The sequence below is a fragment of the Ornithorhynchus anatinus genome, chromosome 2 (assembly GCF_004115215.2).
Source record: "Ornithorhynchus anatinus isolate Pmale09 chromosome 2, mOrnAna1.pri.v4, whole genome shotgun sequence".
Taxonomy (NCBI): Eukaryota; Metazoa; Chordata; class Mammalia; order Monotremata; family Ornithorhynchidae; genus Ornithorhynchus; species Ornithorhynchus anatinus.
Genome location: NC_041729.1, coordinates 99,007,376 through 99,020,387, shown reverse-complemented (window position 1 = coordinate 99,020,387; position 13,012 = coordinate 99,007,376).

The following is a 13,012-nucleotide window of genomic DNA, read 5'->3' as shown; positions in this document are numbered from 1 at the left end:
GTCACTTGAGCAGAGGGCACACTCCTAGACCAAGCAAGATTGCAGACCGTAAGATCCTTGTGGACAGGGAATGTGACTACCCACTCTATGTTGTGTCCTTTCCCAAACACTCAGTACAGTTCTCTGTACACAGTAAGCATTCAGTAAATGAGAAGCCATGAGAAGCAGCGTGGCTTAGTGGCTAGAGCATGGGCCTGGGAGTCATTAGGACCTGGGTTCTTATCCCAGCTCTACCACATGTCTGCTATGTGATCTTGGCAAGTCACTTCATTTCTCTGGGTCTCAGTTACCGCATCTGTAAAATGGGGATTAACAATGTGAGCCCCAATATGGGACACGGCCTGTGTCCAATCCAAATGTTTTGTATCTACCCCAACACTTAGAACAGTGCTTGGCGCATAGTAAGTGCTTAACAAGCGCTTACCACTGATTGATTAATGAGTAAGTCCTAGGCTCCAACCTCATCATGCTCCCAAAGATTTTTGCATTATTCAGGAGGGAGAGGGGCAAGTCAGAGGGACTTTTCTGCCCAGTTTCCATCCCCAACCCGCTTTGCCTACTTCCCCCATCCCTAAGCTGAAGATAGCAGAGGTTCCCTCACTTTTTTTTTTTAATGGTATTTGTTAAGAACTTATTGGGCATCAAACACTGTGCTAAGTCTTGGTGTAGATACAAGTTAATTAGGTCAGACACAGTCCCTGTCTCTAATGGCACTCACAGTCTAAATAAGAGGGAGAACCCCCATTTTACAGTTGAGGTAACTGAGGCACAGAGAAATGAAGCGACTTGCCCAAGGCCACACAACAAGCAAATGGCAGAGCCAAGATTAGAGTCCAGGTCCTCTGACTCCCAGGCCAGGGCTCTTACCACGTGGCCACGCTGATTCAGCCCAGAAATCAAGAAAGAGTGCAACCCTGCCATAGAACCCCTGGGCCTAAAGTTGTCAGAAGACCAGATTGCCAAGCTCACCCACTCCTTCTCCACTCCCCATCAAATGCGGTCATGTGTCCCACTCCACTCCCAATCAGATGAGTAGTTGACCAAGTTAGTGGGTAAAAGAAGGTTCACCTTATTGAAATCACATCTCCTCCAAGAGGGCTTCCCCAGCTAAAACTCATTTCCTCTTTCCTCTCTCCTTTCTAGACTGTAAGCTCACTGTGAGCAGGGATCATGTCTCCCCATTCTCCCAAGTGCTTAGTACTGTGCTCTGCACACAGTAAGTGCTCAAGAAATGCAGTTGATTAATTGGCGGTCTAAGGATCTGTTCCCTTGAGGCACTAACTTTTGGTAGCTAAACTAACTTCTCTCTTTCGCTGTCTCCATTTTTACTGGTGTAGACCCTCTTTAATTAGTAATTCAACAAAGATCCTATAACTCTGGACTTTTCAGACTTCTTGTCTCACCCCTATCAATTCAATCCAGTGCCCAGGGCATCTTATTAAATATCACAAGAACCAATAGGAAGACCCTGTCCTCTTGTGTAGGACAGGGCCATTTTTCTGCTGTGTGACCTTGGGTAAGTTATTTAACTTTTCTGGGCCTCAGTTACCTCATCCGTAAAATGTGGATTAAGCATGTGAGCCCCATGTGGGACAGGGACTGTGTCCAACCTGATTAACTTGAATCTCCCCAAGCACTTAGAACAGAGTTTGGAACCTACTAAGCACTTAAGAGGTACCATAAGTATTAATAAATTCCATTTATCGATTGCCCGATTGACAGGGTACCATCTCGGGAAGGAGCACTTGCAAAGCTTGATCTTCAGTGCTCCAAACAGCCACTGCTGCCGTGTTTGCCCCTTACAGGTGCTCAGGAGATGGGCTCCAAATTCTACCTTCATGGCTCAAAAAAGCCCCTTCTGGGCTGCCTTGTAATAAGAATAATAATAATAATGATAATAATGGGATTTGTTAAGCACCTACTGTGTGTCGAGCACTGTTCTAAGCACTGGGGTAGATACAAGGTAATCAGGTTGCTTCACATGGGGCTCACAGTCTTAATCCCCATTTACAGATGAGGTAACTGAGGCACAGAGAAGTTAAACAACTTGCCCAAAGTCACAAAGTTGACAAGTGGTGGAGCAGAGATTAGTACCCAAGACCCATTCTTTAGAGGTTTATGAAACACAACCACTCCAGAGGCGAGAAGCATCCAGTTCCAGCCTTTGGCTCCAGCCTGGGGAGCAAATGCAGGAGTTCAGAGTGACCAGAGGTTCAGCGAAAGGATCTCCCATCATAATATAGGAAGAGAAGCTCCGGTGAAAGAGTATCGGCCTGGGTGTTAGGAGACCTGGGTTCTAGTCAATTGTATTTATTGAGTGCTTACTGTGTGCAGAGCACTGTACTAAGTGCTTGGGAGAATACGATACAACAATAAACAGACATATTCCCTCCCCTCAACAAGCTTACAGTTTAGAAAGGAGAGACAGACATTAATATAAATAAATACATTACAGATTTGTAAATAAGTGCTGTGGGGCTGGGAGGGGGGATGAATAAAGGGAGCAAGTCAGGGTGATGCAGAAGGGAGTGGGAGAAGAAGAAAGGAGGGCTTAGTCAGGGAAGACCTCTTGGAGGCTTTGAAGGAGGGGAGAATAACTATCAAACATGAAGAGGGAGGGTGTTGCTTCCTAGAGGCGGGAGTTTGTCAAGAGATTGGCAGCAAGATAGATGAGAGTGGAAGCTCACTGGGGACAGGGATGTGTCTGTTTTGTTGTTGTATTGTCCCAAGCGATTAATAAAGTGCTCTGCATGCAGTAAGCACTCAATAAATATGACTGAGTACAAAACACTGTAGTAAGCGCTTGGGAGAGTCCAATATAACAGAGTTGACATGTTCCCTGCCCGGGCTGGAAGGACCATAGGGCTGACCCAATCATGGCTATGCTCACGGGCTCATGTCTTTGACTTTCCCCTCCCTGCCGCCCCCGTCAATCGTATTTATTGAGCACTTACCGTGTGCAGAGCACTGTACTAAGTACTTGGGAGAGTACAATACAACAATACAATGGACACATTCCCTCAGGCCAGAAGCCCTAAATATGGGCAGGGGGAAGCCGTCCCCTTACTGTGCCCCACAGACACAGACGAGCTTCTCCCCAAGTGGGACCACGGGCCACGCAGCACAACGGCCCCAAACCAAAGGCGGCGCTGAAGCTTGGAAGTGGAAGTGGCTGGGGTTTCACGAACGACCTTGAATGCCCCATGAACGAACCCCTCCACCAACCAGAATGTCCTTCAAGCATCCGTTGGCTTCAGGTTGCACTGGCCATCCCCCGGATGCAGCTGGAGAGGAGAATGCCCCTACTTGTCCCAAAGATGAAAGCGGCCCTCACGTTTCTCACCGTCCCCTCCCCGCCGGGCTGGGAACGCAGATCTGCGTTTCCCTGGGCCAGAGGTGGGAAGAGAAGCAGGTGTCGAAGGAGCAGGAGAAAGCACAGACCTGGGAGTCAGAAGGACCTGGGTTCTAATCCCGGATCTGCCAATTGCTTGCTGGATGACTTTGAGGAAGTCATTTTACTTCTCTGTGCCTCCGTTTCCTCGACCGTAAAATGGGGATACCTGTTCTCCCTCCTACTTAGACTGTGAGCCCCATGCGGTACAGTGACGGTGTCCAAACTTATTCATTTGTACCTACCCCAGTGCTTAGAACAGTGTTAGATGTAGGAAATGCTTTAGGAAAAAAACCAGTTTCTGATGGGTCTCTCTATCAGCCTCTCCTCCAGCAGCTGTCCCACGGTGATTGGGTTACGACTGACAGTGTGGGAAGGAAACTGGAGTCTGGCAGCCACTGCAGAGAAGAAAAAGATCTCTTTCCTCCAGAGCTTAGCGATCAGAGAACGTAAGTATCTCTCTCGCCGTGCCCCTTTTCCTCCCACCTGAGGTGATGTCAAAGGGGAAGCAGCGTGGCTCAGTGGAAAGAGCCCGGGCTTCGGAGTCAGAGGTCATGGGTTCGACTCCTTGCTCTGCCACTTGTCAGCTGTGTGACTGTGGGCAAGTCACTTAACTTCTCTGTGCCTCAGTTCCCTCAACTGTAAAATGGGGATTAACTGTGAGCCTCACGTGGGACAACCTGATTACCCTGTATCTCCCCCACCTTAGAACAGTGCTCTGCACATAGTAAGCGCTTAACAAATACCAACATTATTAAATCGTCTCTGTGGCAATTGCTTACAGTGGAGGAAGGAAGTGGGAATCTCGTGTCCGCCTTAGAGAAGAAAGAGACCTCTTTCTCTCTCAGGGCACAGAGGCCAGAGAGCATGTCTCTCTCCCTATGCCCCTTTCCCTCCTGCCAGAGTGATGCAACTTTGTCTCTATGTCAGTTGTTTAGGCCAGTGACTGCGTACATCCCACTTTCCCTGCCTGGCAGCTTGACAAAGAGTCAAAAAAGCAATATGACCTAGTGGAAAGATTGCGGTCCTGGGAGTCAGAGGGCCTGGGTTCTAATCCCCAGCTCCACAACTTGCCTACTGGTTGACCTCGGGCAAGTAATTTAACTTTCCTATGGCTCAGCTTCCTCTTAGACTGTATCCAGCCTGATTGTATTGTTATCTACCCTAGGACTTAGTCTAGGGTTTGGCACATAGTAAGCATTTAGCAAATACCACCGTGATTAACCAGACTCTCTGGAACTGCAAGAGATCCTGGGAGAAAATGAATGGCCCTTGTGACACCTGGATACCATTTAGCAGATGAGCACTTCAGGACCCATAATTGAATTTGAGAGCCCTGAAAGAGTGAATCCAGTTTTTTATTTGTTTGTTTTTAAGTAGTCTAGTCACCCCTAGGAAGGTATAAGATCCTGGCTCATCCTGCTCAAAAAAGCAATAATTGATATTTACTGAGCACTTATTGTCACTTTGAACACTGTACAAAGTGCTTGGAGGAAGACAAAAGAGTTATTAGACTAGTATTATTATTATTATTATTATATTTGTCAAGGACTGTACTAAGCACTGAGACAGATACAAAATAATCAGTTAGGACACAGTCCCTGTCCGACGTGGGGCTCATAGCCTAGGTGGGGGGAGTAGGATTTAATCCCCATGTGAGCAGAGGCAGAAACTGAAGTATGGAGAAGTTAAGTGACTTGCCCAAGGTCACACAGCAGAAAATGGCAGAGCTGAGATTAGAACCCAGGTCCTCTGACTACCAGGTTTATATTCTTCCTACTAGGCCATTCTGTTTCTCATCCTTGCCCTCAAGGAGCTTTACAATATAGCCATTCATTCATTCGGTCATATTTTTGAGCGCTTACTGTGTGCAGAGCACTGTACTAAGCGCTTGGAAAGAACAATTCGGCAACAAATAGAGACAATCCCTACCCAACAACGGATTCACAGTCTAGAAGGGGGGAGACAGACAACAAAACAAAGCAAGTAGGTAACAATAGCATCAATATAAACTAATAGAATTACAGCTATATACACATTATTAATAAAATACAAGGAATAATAAATGTGTTAGACAAAAGTGCCGTGGGGCAGGGAGGGAGGTGAAGCATGGGAACGGACACTAAAATAAATGGGATGAAGACCATTCTTTCTTCTGGAACTCCCTCCCACTTCAAACCCGCTAGATGATCACAGTTCTTCCAACTTCAAGGCCCTCCTGAAATCCAACCCCTTCGAGGAAACTTTCCCTGACTAACCTTTCATAACTCTGACTCATATCCTTCCATCTACCGCTTCAGCACCTATGTTTAGACTGTGAGCCCGTCACTGGGCAGGGATTGCCTCCATATGTTGCCTAATTGTACATTTCAAACGCTTAGTACAGTGCTCTGCACATAGTAAGCGCTCAGAAAATACTATTGAATTAACTCACAGTCACCGGCAACACTTCAGTACATGCAGGAGTGCCACAGAGCTTGGGGGCAAATTTGGGCTGGCGTTTTGGGGGGATGGAGGAAGAAGAATGGGGGATGTGAGGGAGGAAAAAAGAAAAGGAATGGAGGGAGGGAATGAAGAACGGGGGAAGAAGGAAAGGAGAAAAAAGCGAGAAAGGAAAACCACCACCTCTTTCCCCTACACTTCCCCTCATTGCTCTTAACTGAACCTCAGGGCTAGGCATGAGTTGCCCTTCTCTCCCCGGCCCCGTCCCCCAACCCGCCTACCTCTCTCCGTCTACACAGCAGCGGGCACCCACGGGACCACCCTGTGACCGAATCCCCCGCCCTTTCCAGGATTATCCCTCTTTACCGTGGGACCTGGGCAGGGGGGACCAGTAAGCCTGGGCCCTCTTAGATGATAATTCCCGCCCCATACCGAGCTTGGAGTCACGGAGGTTGGAAGCCTGGGAACAACGCAGGAAGAGACACACACAACAAGATACTGGATTCACGGCCCTGTGACCCGAATGGGATGTGTCCAGGGAGAGGCTAACAAGTCAAGACCTAAGAGTCTTCCCGTCTCTCCTGCCACGGAAACACGAACAGAAGAATCTCTGCTCCGAGGCTGGATGGATGTTAGTCAATCAGTCAATATCATATTTATTGATCACTTACTGTGCACAGAACACTGTACTAAGCACTTGGGAGAATATAACAATAACCGGACACATTCCCTGCCCACAACAAGCCTAGAGGGGGAGACAGACATTAATAGAAATAAATAAATTACAGATATGTTCATAAGAGCTGTGGGGCTGGGAGTGGAGATAATAATAATAATGATGGAATTTGTTAAGCACTTACTACGTGCAAAGCACCGTTCTAAGCGCTGGGGCGACATACAAGGTAATCAGGTTGTCCCACGTGGGCGCATAGTCTTTATCCTCATTTTACAGATGAGGTAACTGAGGCAAAGAGAAGTTAAGTGACTTGCCCTCACAGCTGACAAGTTGCAGATGGGATTAGAACCCGTGACCTCTGACTCCTAGGCCCATGCTCTTGCCACTAAGCCACGCTGCTTCATGACGAATAAAGGGAGCAAGTCAGAGTGACGCAGAAAGGGAATGGGAGAAGAGGAAAGGAAGGTTTAGTCAGAGAAGGTCCCTTGGAGGAGATGGGCCTAGATAAGGCTGTGAAGGTGGAGAAGGTAATTGTCTGTCGGATATGAGGAAGGAGGGCGTTCCAGGCCAGAGGCAGGATGTGGGCGAGAAGTCGGCAGCGAGGTAGACAAGATCGAGATGGCATTAGAGAAGTGATTGTACCCCTGGGAAATACACAGACGAGGGAGAGTCGTGTTCCACTGTCCTACAGAGCTCACGATCTAAGAATGATGAGAGGGGCGAAGGTTGGCTATAGGCATAGGCCTTTAAGGACAAGGTGAATATAGATACCAGAAAGTGTGATGTCCAACCAGAAAGGAGCGGTAGGATTTCGAGTTCGGACCAGAATCACGGAAGCCATCGCAGCGGCCACGCTGGTCACCTCAACTTTTTAAAAGTTTGCAAGCTTGCTGCTGACAGTCACTGGGTTGGAGGAGGGGACCGTGGGACCCCCAGTGTCCTGGAGGAGGGTCAGGACTCTCCCCTCCAAGACTGGGCCCTGGGGGAGAGATCCGTACTTTTTCCACTAGGCCATGCTGGTTCTTGCCCGCTAGGTGACCTTGGGCAAGACACTTCATTTCTCTGTGCCTCAGTTACCTCATCAGTAAAATGGGAATTAAGACTATGAGCCCCCTGTGGGACAGGGACTGTGTCCATCCTGATTAGTTTGTATCTACCTCAGCGCTTAGAACAGCGCTTAACACATAGTAAGCATTTAACAAATACCATAATTATTATTAGTATTACTATTATTAGGTACTCTCTGCTTCTCCTTCTCCCCACCGGCAGCCCCCGCAGGGGACACTTCCAGCCCCTCCCGTTTCTCCCAGCCATGCCCCCGCACCCCCCAGCTCTGCCCGGGAGCCTGTCTTCCCAGGCCGAAGCCTGCCTTTGCTGGCCGGAGAAGTTCTCCGCTCTCTGCCTGGGGGAGGGGGTCTATGACTGTGCCAGCCCAGCTGAGGCCCTAAATCACCACTGGCTGCGTCCAGGCCCCGTGAACCCAAGGCGAAGATGGAGCGGGGGGGATGGAAGGGAAAGAGAGAGGGAAGAGGGGTGGGGGAGAGGGGAGAAGGAGGACGAGCATCCCCCAACGGCTCCGACACAGTTCTCCCAAACTGACTCAGCATAGAGAAGCAGCGTGGCTCAGTGGAAAGAGCACGGGCTTTAGAGTCAGAGGTCATGAGTTCGAATCCCAGCTCTGCCACTTGTCTGCTGTGTGACCTTGGGCAAGTCACTTCACTTCTCTGTGCCTCAGTTACCTCATCTGTAAAATGGGGATGAAGACTGTGAGCCCTACGTGGGACAACCTGATTCCCCTGTGTCTACCCCAGCGCTTAGAACGGTGCTCTGCACATAGTAAGCGCTTAACAAATACCAACATTATTATCTTACCCTATTCCCCCCCAACTCCTACTTCTAAAGCCCCCAATCACGAAACAAGGCACATTTTCCCAGATCATACAAATTCTATCAAGCCCCACAATATCCAGGGAGATGGCTCTCATCAAGCATTGATGTAGGGAAAAGAAAGAAAAAGAACACGCACATCAACCTCCCCCCCCCCCAAAAAATCAGCCGATTATGCTCCCCAAGGGCCGCCAATGTCCAAGACTAAGATTCTTCAAGCTAATCCTTCCATATGGCCCTGCTAACAAATGCAGCAATGAATAATTACAACCATCCCTGTTCGCTCCAAGTGCCCTGGAAAATATGAATTCACCCAAAGAGAGTTCTATTCTATGATACAGCGATTATCTTTATTAGATTTAAAAGCAGTACTAAGAGTATTCTCTTCCCCCGCCATCCACCCTCTCCCTCCTCTCTTCCCCTTTGTGTCTGCCCTATCTCTCACCATTCTTCCTCTTCTCCTGTTTCTCTCTCGCTCTCTCTCACCCACTCCTGCTTGTCTCTCCACATCTCTGCCTCTCATTCCCTCTATTGACGGCTCAGTTCCTACTACCCACCGAGGCTCCCCTGCATTCCAGAAACCATTCCCTGCCAAGGAGCAGGGGCTAAAGATGGTTGTCGCTGGTGGAAGCTAACTCCTCCACACGGAGCAATGAACCCCGGCCAGGAACAGCAAAACCTTTGCACGCGAAGTTTCGGAGAGAGACGGTTCGCTCGTTTTGGGCTACCACAACATCAAACCATTCCGCTCCCGGGCTCTCCCGCCATCCCCTGCTGTACCTCTCCGTCGAGCTTGGCTTCGCCCGCACGGTGACAAGGGTGACGCCACCCAGGGTGAGCTCCTAACCACCTCGCCGGGGGTGCCAGAAAACTGCTTCCCCCTTCTACACTGTGAGCTCGCCGTCGGCAGAGATTGTGTCTACCAACGCCGTTCTACTGTTCCCCTGTAGTCTCTCAAGCGCTTTGGGTAGCCCTCCGCACACAGTAAGTGCTCAGTAAATACCACTGATCGATTGATTGACTGATGACACTGCAGAATAAGGCTTCAGGAGCCCATCCTCAGCAAAGTTCTCGCACGCTAAGTTGTTTCTCCGGCTGTGGTGACGGAGGGTGCTGCACCACCTCCATTCTCAGCCATTCCTAGGTGCTAAACGGCAGTAGAGGAGCTAGAAAATGACAATCCCCATTCTCAGAGAAATCACATTTTTCCCGCTGTCACTCAGGCCTCAGTGGGGATTAGGTCCCCACTAAAGGCAAGGCTGGGGGAATCCCTGGAAAGAGATGGAGCCACAGCTGTGTCTGGGAGTCAATCAGTCGATCGTACTTATTGAGAGAGTCCCATGAGCAGAGCACTGTCCTAAGTGCTTGAGAGAGTATAACAGTAAGACAGACACAACAAATTTACATCCACTGTCCAACTGCAAGCCAGACAGACCAGATTTCCGCTGATCCGTCTGCAGTTTAGTGTGAGCATTGTTATTCTCCCAAAACTCAGCACCATAACGTATATGTGCACATCCATAAATTATAGATTATAAATGATCTATTTATATTGATGACTGTCTCTCCCTCTAGACTATGTAAGTTCATTTTGGGCAGGGAATGTGTTTTCCAATCCCTCTGTATTATACTCTCCCAAGAGCCTAGTACAGTGTTCCTCCCACGGTCCCGGAACGCCCTCCCTCCTCACCTCCGCCAAACTGATTCTCTTCCCCTCTTCAAAACCCTACTTAAAACTCACCTCCTCCAAGAGGCCTTCCCACACTGAGCTCCCCTTCTCCCTCTACTCCCTCTACCGCCCCCCCTTCACCTCTCCGCAGCTTAACCCTCTTTTCCCCCCATTTCCCTCTGCTCCTCCTCCTCTGGCTTCCCATCCCCTCAGCACTGTACTCGTCCTCTCAACTGTATATATTTTCATTACCCTATTTATTTTGTTAATGAAATGTACATCGCCTCGATTCTATTTAGTTGCCATCGTTTTTACGAGATGTTCTTCCCCTCGACTCTATTTATTGCCATCGTTCTCGTCTGCCCGTCTCCCCCGATTAGACCGTAAGCCCGTCAAAGGGCAGGGACCGTCTCTATCTGTTGCCGACTTGTTCATTCCAAGCGCTTAGTACAGTGGTTTGCACATAGTAAGTGCTCAATAAATACTATTGAATGAATGAATGAATGAATGAATGCTCTGTTTGCTCTCAGTAGAGTTTGCACTGGACACTGGTTGCTTTGACATTATGTATTGTCATTTTAAATGTCCGGCTCCGTAGCTCGAAAGCTACATCTCTGTTAGAGAAGCAGCACGGCTTAGTGGAAAGAGACCGGACTTGGGAGTCAAGGAACGTGGAGTCTAATCGCTACCCCACCGCTTGTCTGCTTTATGTCCTTGGTCGAGCCACTTAACTTCTCTTTGCCTCAGTTACCTCATCTGTAAAATGGGGATTAAGACTGTGAGCCCCACATGGGACAAGCTGATTAACTTATATCTACCCCAATGCTTAGAAAAGTGCTTGGCACATAGTATGTGCTTAACAAATACCATAATTATTATTCACAGGGGTGTTGAGAGAGGAAGGCAAAGACTGTGTGTGGAGCAGGTTGGGGGTCAGGGGTCTCCCCAGAGACATGTCCTAGTTTCAGGTAGCTTCTGGTAGACTCTGACACATCACGACGTTACACGTGTCCCTGGTAATGCAAGTGACAAATGTGTGTCTTGTCTGTAAGACTCTAATCTCCTTGTGGGCAGGAACAGTATCTACCAACTCTGGTCTATTCTATGCTCCCAAGCACTTAGTACAGTGCTCTGCACGCAGCTCAATAAAAATGATTGATTAATCGATTGATTGGTGTCCGCGAGGGCCGTCACGAGTGAAAACGCTCATGGGGAGGGGACTTCCTGGCTCATCATGGCTCAGAGGTGGGTGTCTACCCACCCTGTCTACCCTATTTATTTTGTTGATTTTGTTAATGAAATGTACATCGCCTTGATTCTATTTAGTTGCCATTTTTTTTACGAGATATTCTTCCCCTTGACTCTATTTATTGCCATTGTTCTTGTCTGTCCGTCTCCCCCGATTGGACTGTAAGCCCATCAAACAGCAGGGACTGTCTCTATCTGTTGCCGACTTGTTCATTCCAAGCGCTTAGTACAGTGCTCTGCACATAGTAAGCGCTCAATAAATACTATTGAATGAATGAAAGTGTCTACCCTACTCTATTTTGTTGTACTCTCCCAAGCACTTAGTACAGTGTTCCACATTCAGTAAGCGCTCAACAAATACCATTGATTGATAGAACATGCGCTGAGCACAAAACATCTGGACCATCATGGTTCTGCTGATTCACGAGCTAAGAATAATAATAATAATAATGATAATAAAGGTATTTATTAAGCACTTACCTTGTTGTGGGCCAGGAAAGTGCCTGTTTATTGTTATGTTGAACTCTCAAGTGCTTAGCGCAGTGCTCCGCACACAGTAAGTGTTCAATAAATACAATCAAATGAATGAATTAATGGGACACTGTTCTAAGCGCTGGGTTAGATACAAGGTAATTGGGTTGGACACAGTCCCTGTCTCACATGGGGCTCCCAGCTCGTCTTCCTGTGACTCTTTTCAACCCCTGCAGACCATCCAGGATTTTGAGAGAAGCGGCAAGTTGTAGTGGATAGAACACGGGCTCGGGAGTCTAAAGGTCACGGTTCAAATCCCAACTCTGCCGACGGTCTGCTCTGTGTCCTTGGACAAGTCCCTTCATTTCTCTATGCCTCAGTTACCTCATCTATAAAATGGGGATTGAAACTGTGAGGCCCCATGTGGGACAGGGACTGTCCCCAACCTGATTTTCTTGTATCCATCCCCAGAGCGTAGTACAGTGCCTGGCATATTGTAAGCGCTTAACAAATACCACAGTTATAAGGATTATTATTATTTGAAGAGAGCGGAGCTGTTCCGGTGGTGGTGGGGATAATCCCAGCTCCATGCCATTTCCCTCGTCTGCCTCGGGCTGCAACCTCACAGCGATGGGGCCTGGTGGTGGGCAATCTGACCCCGCCCTGGTTCTCCGCATCATCTTGGCTCCCTGGCCGTGAGCGGCTCGGGAAGCAGGAGCAACCTGTGTCTCCCCAGGACGGCATGTGCTGTTTGTCCCGCTTAAGTTCCCCTCCCGCCACCCCCCAAACCCTCCCAAAATGGAAACAGATGAGGAAGCCTCCGTCGCCGCGGAACGGCAGTCGGTAAACAATCTTCTTTGCTTTGTTCCTTGGCTTCTTTCATTGGTTGAGCTTTAAAAAAATGCACGTAATGGCGGTGGCGGGGAGCCGGACTGCTGACCCTCGGAGGTCATGTGGCTAAGGCCTGCAGGAAAAACTCTCTGACCCTCCAACCATGGGTTGGGGTAGGTGGAGGCAGGTTTCCCTATGGAAGAATCTACTTCCCGTGGAGTTTTGCGGGTGGAGGGGAAGGTGTATCTCAGTGGAAGTTTTCTGTCCTCAAATAGGAACCTGGTCTTGGTTTAAATCATCGAGAGCTGAAATTTTGTTCTCCCATCTAAGGAAGAATCTTACCTTTCTGCATTTCCCTCTGACTCTAACTTGTGATAGGCTCTGCCTTGCTCTCTTT